This window comes from Stegodyphus dumicola, chromosome 6 (assembly GCF_044657685.1).
Source record: "Stegodyphus dumicola isolate Sdum_Otavi_A_Nest chromosome 6, ASM4465768v1".
NCBI classification, from domain to species: Eukaryota; Metazoa; Arthropoda; class Arachnida; order Araneae; family Eresidae; genus Stegodyphus; species Stegodyphus dumicola.
The window spans coordinates 3,758,838-3,773,727 of NC_140773.1; the positions used below are offsets into that span (position 1 = coordinate 3,758,838).

Here is a 14,890-nt window from a genome sequence, read left to right on the forward strand (position 1 = left end):
ACACCTTCACACACCCTCTCACACACTTACACACTCTCACACACACTCACACACACTCACACACATTCACACACTCTCACACACCCTCACACACCTCACACACACACCCTCACACACACTCACACACACTCACACTCTCAAACACTCTCACACACACCCTCACACACACTCCCTCACCCACACTCCCTCACCCACACACCCTCACACACACACCCTCACTCAAAATCACACAATCTCACACACACTCTCAAACACTTTCACACACACACACCCTCACCCACACTCCCTCACCCACACACCCTCACCCACACACTCTCACACAACCTCACACACACACACCCTCACTCAAACTCACACACTCTCACACACAATCACACACTCACTCACACATACTCACACACTCTCACACTCTCTCACGCTCTCACACTCTCATTCTCACACACCCACACACACCCTCACTCAAACTCTCACACTCTCACACACACTCTCACACTCTCTCGCACACTTACACACACTCACACACTCTCACAAACTCACACACACACCATCACACACACACACACCTTCACATATACACCCTCACACACACCCTCAACACACACTCTCTCACCCACCCACCCTCACACCCTCACACAAACTCTCACACACCCTCATTCACTCTCACACACACACTCACACACACACACTCTCACACACCCTCACTCAAACTCTCACACACACTCACACACTCTCACACACACTCACACACTCTCACACACACCCTCACACACACTCCCTCACCCACACACCCTCACACTCACACACACTCACACACTCTCACACACACTCACATTCACACACACTCACACACCCTCACACTCACAACCTCTCACACACACCCTCTCACACACACACCCTCACACACACCCCCTCACTCAAACTCTCACACACTCTCACACACCCTCAAACACACACACCCTCACACCCTCAAACACACACACCCTCACACACACCCTCAAACACACACACACTCACACACACCCTCACACACTCAGAAACTCACACACTCTCTCACACCCTCACACATCCTCACACAACACCTTCACACACCCCCTCACACACACTCATACACTCTCACTCTCACACACTTTCACACTCTCACACACACTCACACACACCCTCAAACACACACACCCTCACACACACCCTCAAACACACACACCCTCACACACACTCACACACACACCCTCACACACACACCCTCACACACACAAACCCTCACACACACTCACACACACCCTCACATGCTCACACACACTCACACACTCTCACACACTCTCAAACACACTCACACACACCCTCACACACTCTCACACACACACCCTCACACAGACACACACACTCACACCAACACCCTCACACACATCCTCACCCACACACCCTCACACACACTCACTCTTACACACTCACACACTTACACACTCTCACACACCCTCACACACACACACACCCTCTCAGACACCCTCACACACTCTCTCACACACACACACCCTCACTCAAACTCTCACACACACACCCTCACACAATCCCTCACCCACACACTCTCACACCCTCACTCACACACCCTCACACACACACTCTCACAAACACTCACACACTCTCACACACCCTCACACACTCTCGCACACACCCACACACTCTCAAACACTATCACACACACACCCTCACACACACACCCTCACAGACACTCCCTCACCCACACACACACCCTCACAGACACACCTTCACCCACACACCCTCACACACTCTAACACACACTCTCACAGTCACACACACACTCACTCCCACATACTCACACTCTCTCACACTCCCACATACACTCTCACACACACTCACACTCCCACACACAATCACACATTCTCACACACTCTCAAACATTCTCACACATCCTCACAGACACACCCTCACACACACACACTCTCACACACACTCTCACATACACTCACACACCCTCACACACACCCTCACACATCCTCACACACACTCGCACACTCACAAACGCACATCCACACACTTTCACTTTCACACACACTTTCACACACCCTCTCACACTCTCTCACACCCTCACACACACACACACTCTCACACTCTCTCAAACACACTCACACACCCTCACACACACACACCCTTACACACACCCGCTCACACACACAATCTCACACACATTCTCACACACTCACACTCTCACATACTCACACACACCCTCACACACACACCCTCACTCACACACCCTCACTCACACTCACAATCTCACACACACTCACACACACCATCACATTCACTCACACTCTCAAACACTCTCTCACACACACCCTCACAGTCACACACACACACACGCACTTACTCACTCACACTCACTCACACATACTCACACACTCTCACACTCTCACCCTCAACACCCTCACACACACACCCTCACACACTCTCACACACACACCCTCACAGACACACTCACACATTCTCACACACTCTCACACACACACACACAAACTCACCCACAGACCCACCCTCACACACTCCAACACTCACCCTAACTCAAACTCACACACTCACCCTCACACACAATCTCACACACTCTCACAGTCACCCTCACACACACCCTCACATGCTCACACACTCTCACATACACTCACACACTCTAACACACTCACGTACTCACACACACACACTTGCACACTCTCACAGACACACACCCTCTCACACACTCTCACACATACACTCTCACTCAAACTCTCCGACACACTCACACACTCTCACACACCCTCACACACACTCTCACTCAAACTCTCACACACCATCACACACTCTCACACACACAGTCACACACACACTCTCACACACCCTCACTCAAACTCTCAGATACACTCACACACTCTCACACACACTCACAGACACTCACACACTCTCAAACACTCTCACACACACCCTCACACACACTCCCTCACCCACACTCCCTCACCCACACACCCTCACCCACACACCCTCACTCAAAATCACACACTCACACACACACACACTCACAACTCACACACACTCACAACTCACACACACCCTCACACACACACCCCCTCACACACACTCCCTCACCCACACTCCCTCACCCACACACCCTCACTCACACACTCACACAAACTCACACACTCTCACACACCCTCACACTCACAACCTCTCACACACCCTCACACACTCTCACACACACTCTCACACACACTCACACGCACCCTCACACAACACCCTCACACACACCCCCTCACTCAAACTCTCACACACACACACACACACTCACACCCCCCACACACACCCACACACAAACACACACTAACACACACAGTCTCACACTTTATCACACACACTCACACACTCTCACACACCCTCACACGCACACCCTCACACATACACCCTCACACATACACCCTCACACATACCCTCACCCACACACCCTTACACACTCACACACACCCTCACTCACACACTCACACACACTCACACACACTTCAACTCTCGCACACACTCTCACACACACACACTCTCACACACACACACTCCCTCACCCACACACCCTCACCCACACACTCTCACACACTCACACACACCCTCACTCACACACTCTCACACACTCACACACACTTCAACTCTCGCACACACTCTCACACACACACCCTCACACACACTCCCTCACCCACACACTCTCACACAACCTCACACACACACACCCTCAATCAAACTCACACACTCTCACACACACACACCCTCACACACACACACCCTCACACAACACCCTCACACTCACTCCCTCACCCACACACCCTCACTCAAACTCTCCGACACACTCACACACTCTCACACACCCTCACACACACAGTCACACACACACTCTCACACACCCTCACTCAAACTCTCAGATACACTCACACACTCTCACACACACTCACAGACACTCACAAACTCTCACACACACCCTCACACACACTCCCTCACCCACACACCCTCACCCTTACACCCTCACTCACACACCCTCACTCAAAATCACTCACTCTCACACACACACACACACACTCACAACTCACACACACCCCCTCACACACACACACCCCCTCACACACACTCCCTCACCCACACTCCCTCACCCACACACCCTCACTCACACACTCACACAAACTCACACTCTCACACACACTCACACACCCTCACACTCACAACCTCTCACACACACTCACACGCACCCTCACACAACACCCTCACACACACCCCCTCACTCAAACTCTCACACACTCTCACACACCCTCACTCAAACTCTCACACACACACACACACACCCACTAACACCCCCCCACACACACCCACACACAAACACACACTCACACACACAGTCTCACACTTTATCACACACACTCACACACTCTCACACACCCTCACACGCACACCCTCACACATACACCCTCACACATACCCTCACCCACACACCCTTACACACTCACACACACCCTCACTCACACACTCACACACACTCACACACTCACACACACTCACACACACTTCAACTCTCGCACACACTCTCACACACACACACTCCCTCACCCACACACTCTCACACAACCTCACACACACACCCTCACTCAAACTCACACACTCTCACACACAATCACACTCTCAAACACACACCCTCACACAACACCCTCACACACACTCCCTCACCCACACACCCTCACCCACACTCCCTCACCCACACACCCACACACCCTCACACACACACCCTCAATCACACACTCTCACACACAATCACACACCCTCACATTCACACCCTCTCACACACCCTCACACACACTCTCACACACATTCACACATACACCCTCACCCAAACTCTCCGACACACTCACACACTCTCACACACCCTCACACACACAACCTCACACACACCCTCACTCAAACTCTCACACTCTCACACACCCTCACACACTCAGAAACTCACACACTCTCACACACAATCACACACTCTCACCCTCAACACCCTCACACACACACTCTCACACACACCCTCACACACACACCCTCACACACTCTCACACACACCCGCACACACACACACTCACACACTCACTCACACATACTCACACACTCTCACACTCTCTCACGCTCTCACACTCTCATTCTCACACACCCACACACACCCTCACTCAAACTCTCACACTCTCACACACACTCTCACACTCTCTCGCACACTTACACACACTCACACACTCTCACAAACTCACACACACACCATCACACACACACACACCTTCACATATACACCCTCACACACACCCTCAACACACACTCTCTCACCCACCCACCCTCACACACACCATCACACACTCTCACACACCCTCACACCCTCACACAAACTCTCACACACCCTCACTCACTCTCACACACACACTCACACACACACACTCTCACACACCCTCACTCAAACTCTCACACACACTCTCACACACACCCTCACACACACTCCCTCACCCACACACCCTCACACTCACACACACTCACACACTCTCACACACACTCACACTCACACACACTCACACACCCTCACACTCACAACCTCTCACACACACCCTCACACCCTCTCACACACACACCCTCACACAACACCCTCACACACACCCCCTCACTCAAACTCTCACACACTCTCACACACCCTCAAACACACACACCCTCACACACACTCACACACACCCTCACACACTCAGAAACTCACACACTCTCTCACACCCTCACACATCCTCACACAACACCTTCACACACCCCCTCACACACACTCATACACTCTCACTCTCACACACTTTCACACTCTCACACACACTCACACACACCCTCAAACACACACACCCTCACACACACCCTCAAACACACACACCCTCACACACACTCACACACACACCCTCACACACACACCCTCACATGCTCACACACACTCACACACTCTCACACACTCTCAAACACACTCACACACACCCTCACACACTCTCACACACACACCCTCACACAGACACACACACACTCACACCAACACCCTCACACACATCCTCACCCACACACCCTCACACACTCTCACTCTTACACACTCACACACTTACACACTCTCACACACCCTCACACACACACACCCTCTCAGACACCCTCACACACTCTCTCACACACACACACCCTCACTCAAACTCTAACACACACCCTCACACAATTCCTCACCCACACACTCTCACACACACACCCTCACACACTCCCTCACCCACACACTCTCACACCCTCACTCACACACCCTCACACACACACTCTCACAAACACTCACACACTCTCACACACCCTCACACACTCTCGCACACACCCACACACTCTCAAACACTATCACACACACACCCTCACACACACACCCTCACAGACACTCCCTCACCCACACACACACCCTCACAGACACACCTTCTCTCACACTCCCACATACACTCTCACACACACTCACACTCCCACACACACTCACACATTCTCACACACTCTCAAACATTCTCACACATCCTCACAGACACACCCTCACACACACACACTCTCACACACACTCTCACATACACTCACACACCCTCACACACACCCTCACACATCCTCACACACACTCGCACTCTCACAAACGCACATCCACACACTTTCACTTTCACACACACTTTCACACACCCTCTCACACTCTCTCACACCCTCACACACACACACACTCTCACACTCTCTCAAACACACTCACACACCCTCACACACACACACTCATAATCTCACACACACTCACACACACCATCACACTCACTCACACTCTCAAACACTCTCTCACACACACCCTCACAGTCACACACTCACACACACACCCTCACAGACACACTCACACATTCTCACACACTCTCACACACACACACACAAACTCACCCACAGACCCACCCTCACACACTCCAACACTCACCCTAACTCAAACTCACACACTCACCCTCACACACAATTTGCACACTCCCACAGACACACACCCGCTCACACACAAAATCTCACACACATTCTCACACACTCACACTCTCACATACTCACACACACCCTCACTCACACACCCTCACTCACACTCATAATCTCACACACACTCACACACACCATCACACTCACTCACACTCTCAAACACTCTCTCACACACACCCTCACAGTCACACACACACACACTTACTCACTCACACATACTCACACACTCTCACACTCTCACCCTCAACACCCTCACACACACACCCTCACACACTCTCACACACACACCCTCACAGACACACTCACACATTCTCACACACTCTCACACACACACACACAAACTCACCCACAGACCCACCCTCACACACTCCAACACTCACCCTAACTCAAACTCACACACTCACCCTCACACACAATTTGCACACTCCCACAGACACACACCCTCTCACACACTCTCACACATACACTCTCACTCAAACTCTCCGACACACTCACACACTCTCACACACCCTCACACACACTCTCACTCAAACTCTCACACACCCTCACACACTCAGAAACTCACACACTCTCTCACACCCTCACACACACACACCCTCACACACACACACCCTCAAACACACACACCATCACACACACACACCCTCACACACACCCTCACACACACTCACACACACCCTCACGCTCACACACACTCACACACTCTCACACACACCCTGACACACTCCCACACTCACAGACACACACACACTCACACACACACCCTCACTCAAACTCTCACACTCTCACACACTCTCACACAACACCCTCACACACACACCCTCACACACATCCTCACCCACACACCCTCACACACCCTCACACACACCCTCATGCTCACACACACTCACACACTCTCACACACTCTCAAACACTATCACACACACACCCTCACCCACACACCCTCACACACTCTCACATACACTCACACACACCCTCACACAGTCACACAGACACTCACACTCACACTCCCACACACACTCTCACATACACTCACACACACACCCTCACACACTCTCACTCTTACACACTCTCACACACCCTCACACACACACCCTCACAGACACTCCCTCACCCACACACACACACATACACTCAAACACACTCACTTAATCTCACACACAGACACACACTCACACACACACCCTCACACACACACACACACCCTCACACACACTCTCACACACACCCTCACACACTCACACTCTCACACACTCACACTCTCACACACACTCTCACACGCACCCTCACTCAAACTCTCACACACACTCACATACTCTCACACACTCCCTCACCCACACACTCTCACACACACACTCACACACACTCACCCTCACTCACCATCACACACACTCTCACACACACACTAACACACTCTCACACACACACCCTCACACACACTCCCTCACCCACACACTCTCACACTCACACACTCTCACACAATCACACACACACCCTCACAGACACACCCTCACACACACTCATACACCCTCACTCTCACACCCTCACACACACTCACACACACCCTCACACACACCCTCACTCACACACTAACACACTCTCATACACACTCACACACTCTCAAACACTATCACACACACACCCTCACACACACACACCCTCACAGACACACCCACACACCCACTCCCTCACACACACACCCTCTCACACTCTCTCACACACTCACACACTCTCACACACACCCTCACACACACTCTCACACACACACTAACACACTTACACACTCTCAAACTCTATCACACACACACCCTCAAACACACACACCCTCCCACACACACTCTCACACACACTCTCACTTCACCCTCACACACACACACTTTCACACACCCTCTCACACTCTCTCACACCCTCACACACACACATACTCACACCCTCACACACACACATACTCACACCCTCACACACCCCCTCACACACACACAATCTCACACACACACCCTCACTCACACACCCTCACTCACACTCACACTCTCACACACACTCACACTCTCAAACTCTCTCTCACACACACACCCTCACAGTCACACACTCTCACACACCCTCACACACTTTCACACTCCCTCACACACCCTCCCTCACACACACCATCACACACCCTCACACACACACTCTCACACACATTCACGCACACTCACACACACTCAAACACACTCACACACATTCACACACTCTCACCCGCCTCACACACACATCCTCACACACAAACTCACACTCTCTCACACACACCCTCACAGTCACACACACACACACCCTCACAGACACTCCCTCAGCCACACACCCTCACCCACACACCCTCACACACTCTCACACTCACACCCTCACACACACACTCACACATTCTCACACACTCTCACACACACAAACTCACCCACAGACCCACCCTCACACACTCCAACACTCACCCTCACTCAAACTCACACACTCTCACACACCCTCACTCAAACTCTCACACACACACACACACCCACTCACACCCCCCACACACACACCCACACACAAACACACAGTCTCACACTTTATCACACACACTCACACACTCTCACACACCCTCACACGCACACCCTCACACACTCACACACACCCTCACTCACACACTCTCACACACTCACACACACTTCAACTCTCGCACACACTCTCACACACACACACTCCCTCACACACACACCCTCACCCACACACTCTCACACAACCTCACACACACACACCCTCACTCAAACTCACACACTCTCACACACACACCCTCACACAACACCCTCACTCACACACCCTCACACACACACCCTCACACACACACCCTCACTCAAACTCTCACACTCTCACACACCCTCACACACTCAGAAACTCACACACTCTCTCACACCCTCACACATCCTCACACACACTCACACTCTCAAACACTCTCACACACACTCCCTCACCCACACACTCTCACACACACACCCTCACTCAAAATCACACAATCTCACACACACTCTCAAACACTCTCACACACACACCCCCTCACACACACTCCCTCACCCACACACCCACACACCCTCACCCACACTCCCTCACCCACACACCCTCACACACACACCCTCACTCACACACTCTCACACACACTCACACACCCTCACATTCACACCCTCACACACACTCTCACACACATTCACACATACACCCTCACCCACACACCCTCACTCAAACTCTCCGACACACTCACACACTTTCACACACCCTCACACACACACCCTCACTCAAACTCTCACACTCTCACACACCCTCACACACTCAGAAACTCACACTATCTCACACCCTCACACATCCTCACACAACACCTTCACACACCCTCTCACACACACTCATACACTCTCACTCACACACTTACACACTCTCACACACACTCACACACACTCACACACACACCCTCACACACCCTCACACACACTCACACACACTCACACTCTCAAACACTCTCACACACACCCTCACACACACTCCCTCCCCCACACTCCCTCACCCACACACCCTGACACACACACCCTCACTCAAAATCACACAATCTCACACACACTCTCAAACACGTTCACACACACACCCCCTCACCCACACTCCCTCACCCACACACCCTCACCCACACACACACCCTCACTCAAACTCACACACACACCCTCACTCAAACTCACACACACCCGCACACACTCTCACACACACACTCACACACTCACTCACACACTCTCACACGCTCTCACACTCTCATTCTCACACACCCACACACACCCTCACTCAAACTCTCACACTCTCACAGTCACACACACACTCACTCACACATACTCACACTCTCTCACACTCCCACATACACTCTCACACACACTCACACTCACACACACACTCACACATTCTCACATACACTCACACACACCCTCACACACACCCTCACACATCCTCACACACACTCGCACACTCTCACAAACGCACATCCACACACTTTCACTTTCACACACACTTTCACACACCCTCTCACACACACACTCTCACACACCCTCACTCACACTCTCACACACACTCACACACACTCACACACACTCACACACTCTCACACACACTCACACTCACAACCTCTCACACACACCCTCACACCCTCTCACACACACACCCTCACACAACACCCTCACACACACCCCCTCACTCAAACTCTCACAAACTCTCACACACCCTCACACACACCCTCACACACACTCACACACCCACTCACACCCCCCCACACACACCCACACACAAACACACACTCACACACACAGTCTCACACTTTATCACACACACTCACACACTCTCACACACCCTCACACGCACACCCTCACACATACACCCTCACACATACCCTCACCCACACACCCTTACACACTCACACACACCCTCACTCACACACTCACACACACTCACACACACTTCAACTCTCGCACACACTCTCACACACACACACTCTCACACACACCCCCTCACTCAAACTCTCACAAACTCTCACACACCCTCACACACACCCTCACACACACTCACACACACCCTCACACACACTCTCACACACCCTCACACACTCTCACACACACACCCTCACACAGACACACTCACACCAACACCCTCACACACATCCTCACCCACACACCCTCACACACTCTCACTCTTACACACTCACACACTTACACACTCTCACACACCCTCACACACACACACACACCCTCTCAGACACCCTCACCCACACACTCTCACACACACACCCTCACACACACCCTCACACACACACTCACACCCTCACTCACACACCCACACTCACACACTCTCACACACCCTCACACACTCTCGCACACACCCACACAACCTCACACACTCTAACAGTCACACACTCACTCACACATACTCACACTCTCTCACACTCCCACACACACTCACACTCCCACACACACTCACACATTCTCACACACTCTCAAACATTCTCACACATCCTCACAGACACACCCTCACACACACTCTCACATACACTCACACACACCCTCACACACACCCTCACACACACTCGCACACTCTCACAAACGCACATCCACACACTTTCACTTTCACACACACTTTCACACAAACTCTCACACATTCTCACACACTCACACTCTCACATACTCACACACACCCTCACACACACCCTCACACACTCACACACACACACACCCTCACAGACACACTCACACATTCTCACACACTCTCACACACACACACCCTCAAACACACACACCATCACACACACACACACCCTCACACACACACACACCCTCACACACACACACCCTCACACACACCCTCACACACACTCACACACACCCTCACACACACTCACACACTCTCACACACACCCTCACACACTCCCACACTCACAGACACACACACTCTCACACACTCTCACAGACACCCTCACACAACACCCTCACACACACACCCTCACACACACATACTCACCCTCACACACCCTCACACACACCCTCACACACCCTCACACACACACCCTCACACACACACCCTCACACACTCTCACATACACTCACACACACCCTCTCACAGTCACACAGACACTCACTCACACTCCCACACACCCTCTCACAGTCACACAGACACTCACTCACACTCCCACACACACTCACATATTCTCACACACACACCCTCACCCACACACCCTCACACACACTCACACATGCACTCACACACACTCTCACATACACTCACACACACACCCTCACACCCTCACACACTCTCACTCTTACACACTCACACACACCCTCACACACACACCCTCACAGACACTCCCTCACCCACACACTCTCACACACATACCCTCACTCAATCTCACACACTCTCAAACACTCTCACACACACACACATACACTCAAACACACTCACTTACTCTCACACACAGACACACACTCACACACACACCCTCACACACACACACACACCCTCACACACACTCACATACTCTCAAACACACTCTCACACACACCCTCACACACTCACACACTCACACACTCTCTCACACCCTCACACATCCACACACACACCCTCACACACACTCACACACACACCCTCACACACACTCACACACACCCTCACATGCTCACACACACTCACACACTCTCACACACTCTCAAACACACTCACACACACCCTCACACACTCTCACACACACACCCTCACACAGACACACACACACTCACACCAACACCCTCACACACACCCTCACACACTCTCACTCTTACACACTCACACACTTACACACTCTCACACACCCTCACACACACACACACACCCTCTCAGACACCCTCACTCAAACTCTCACACACACACCCTCACACAATCCCTCACCCACACACTCTCACACACACACCCTCACACACACCCTCACACACACACTCTCACACCCTCACTCACACACCCACACTCACACACTCTCACACACCCTCACACACTCTCGCACACACCCACACACTCTCAAACACTATCACACACACACCCTCACACACTCTAACAGTCACACACACACTCACTCACACATACTCACACTCTCTCACACTCCCACATACACTCTCACACACACTCACACTCCCACACACACTCACACATTCTCACACACTCTCAAACATTCTCACACATCCTCACAGACACACCCTCACACACACTCTCACATACACTCACACACACCCTCACACACACCCTCACACACACTCGCACACTCTCACAAACGCACATCCACACACTTTCACTTTCACACACACTTTCACACAAACTCTCACACATTCTCACACACTCACACTCTCACATACTCACACACACCCTCACACACACCCTCACACACTCTCACACACACACACCCTCACAGACACACTCACACATTCTCACACACTCTCACACACACCCTCACATGCTCACACACTCTCACATACACTCACACACTCTAACACACTCACGTACTCACACACACACTTGCACACTCTCACAGACACACACCCTCTCACACACTCTCACACATACACTCTCACACACACACCCTCACTCAAACTCTCCGACACACTCACACACTCTCACACACCCTCACACACACTCTCACACACCCTCACACACTCAGAAACTCACACACTCTCTCACACCCTCACACACACACACCCTCAAACACACACACCATCACACACACACACACCCTCACACACACACACACCCTCACACACACTCACACACACCCTCACACACACTCACACACACTCACACACACCCTCACACACACTCTCACACACACCCTCACACACACTCACACACTCTCACACACACCCTCACACACTCCCACACTCACAGACACACACACTCTCACACACTCTCACAGACACCCTCACACAACACCCTCACACACACACCCTCACACACACATACTCACCCTCACACACCCTCACACACACCCTCACACACCCTCACACACACACCCTCACACACTCTCACATACACTCACACACACCCTCTCACAGTCACACAGACACTCACTCACACTCCCACACACCCTCTCACAGTCACACAGACACACACTCACATATTCTCACACACACACCCTCACCCACACACCCTCACACACACTCACACATGCACTCACACACACTCTCACATACACTCACACACACACCCTCACACCCTCACACACTCTCACTCTTACACACTCACACACAAACTCTCACACACCCTCACACACCCTCACAGACACTCCCTC

General features: G+C 52.0%; 1 protein-coding gene across 9 annotated transcripts in view; it reads right to left on the reverse strand.

Annotated features, from left to right (window-relative positions):
- Window positions 1-14,890, reverse strand: part of LOC146996649 (transcription factor unc-3-like) — a 96,843-nt gene that overhangs the window by 21,383 nt on the left and 60,570 nt on the right. The gene's annotated exons all lie outside the window — the stretch shown is intronic.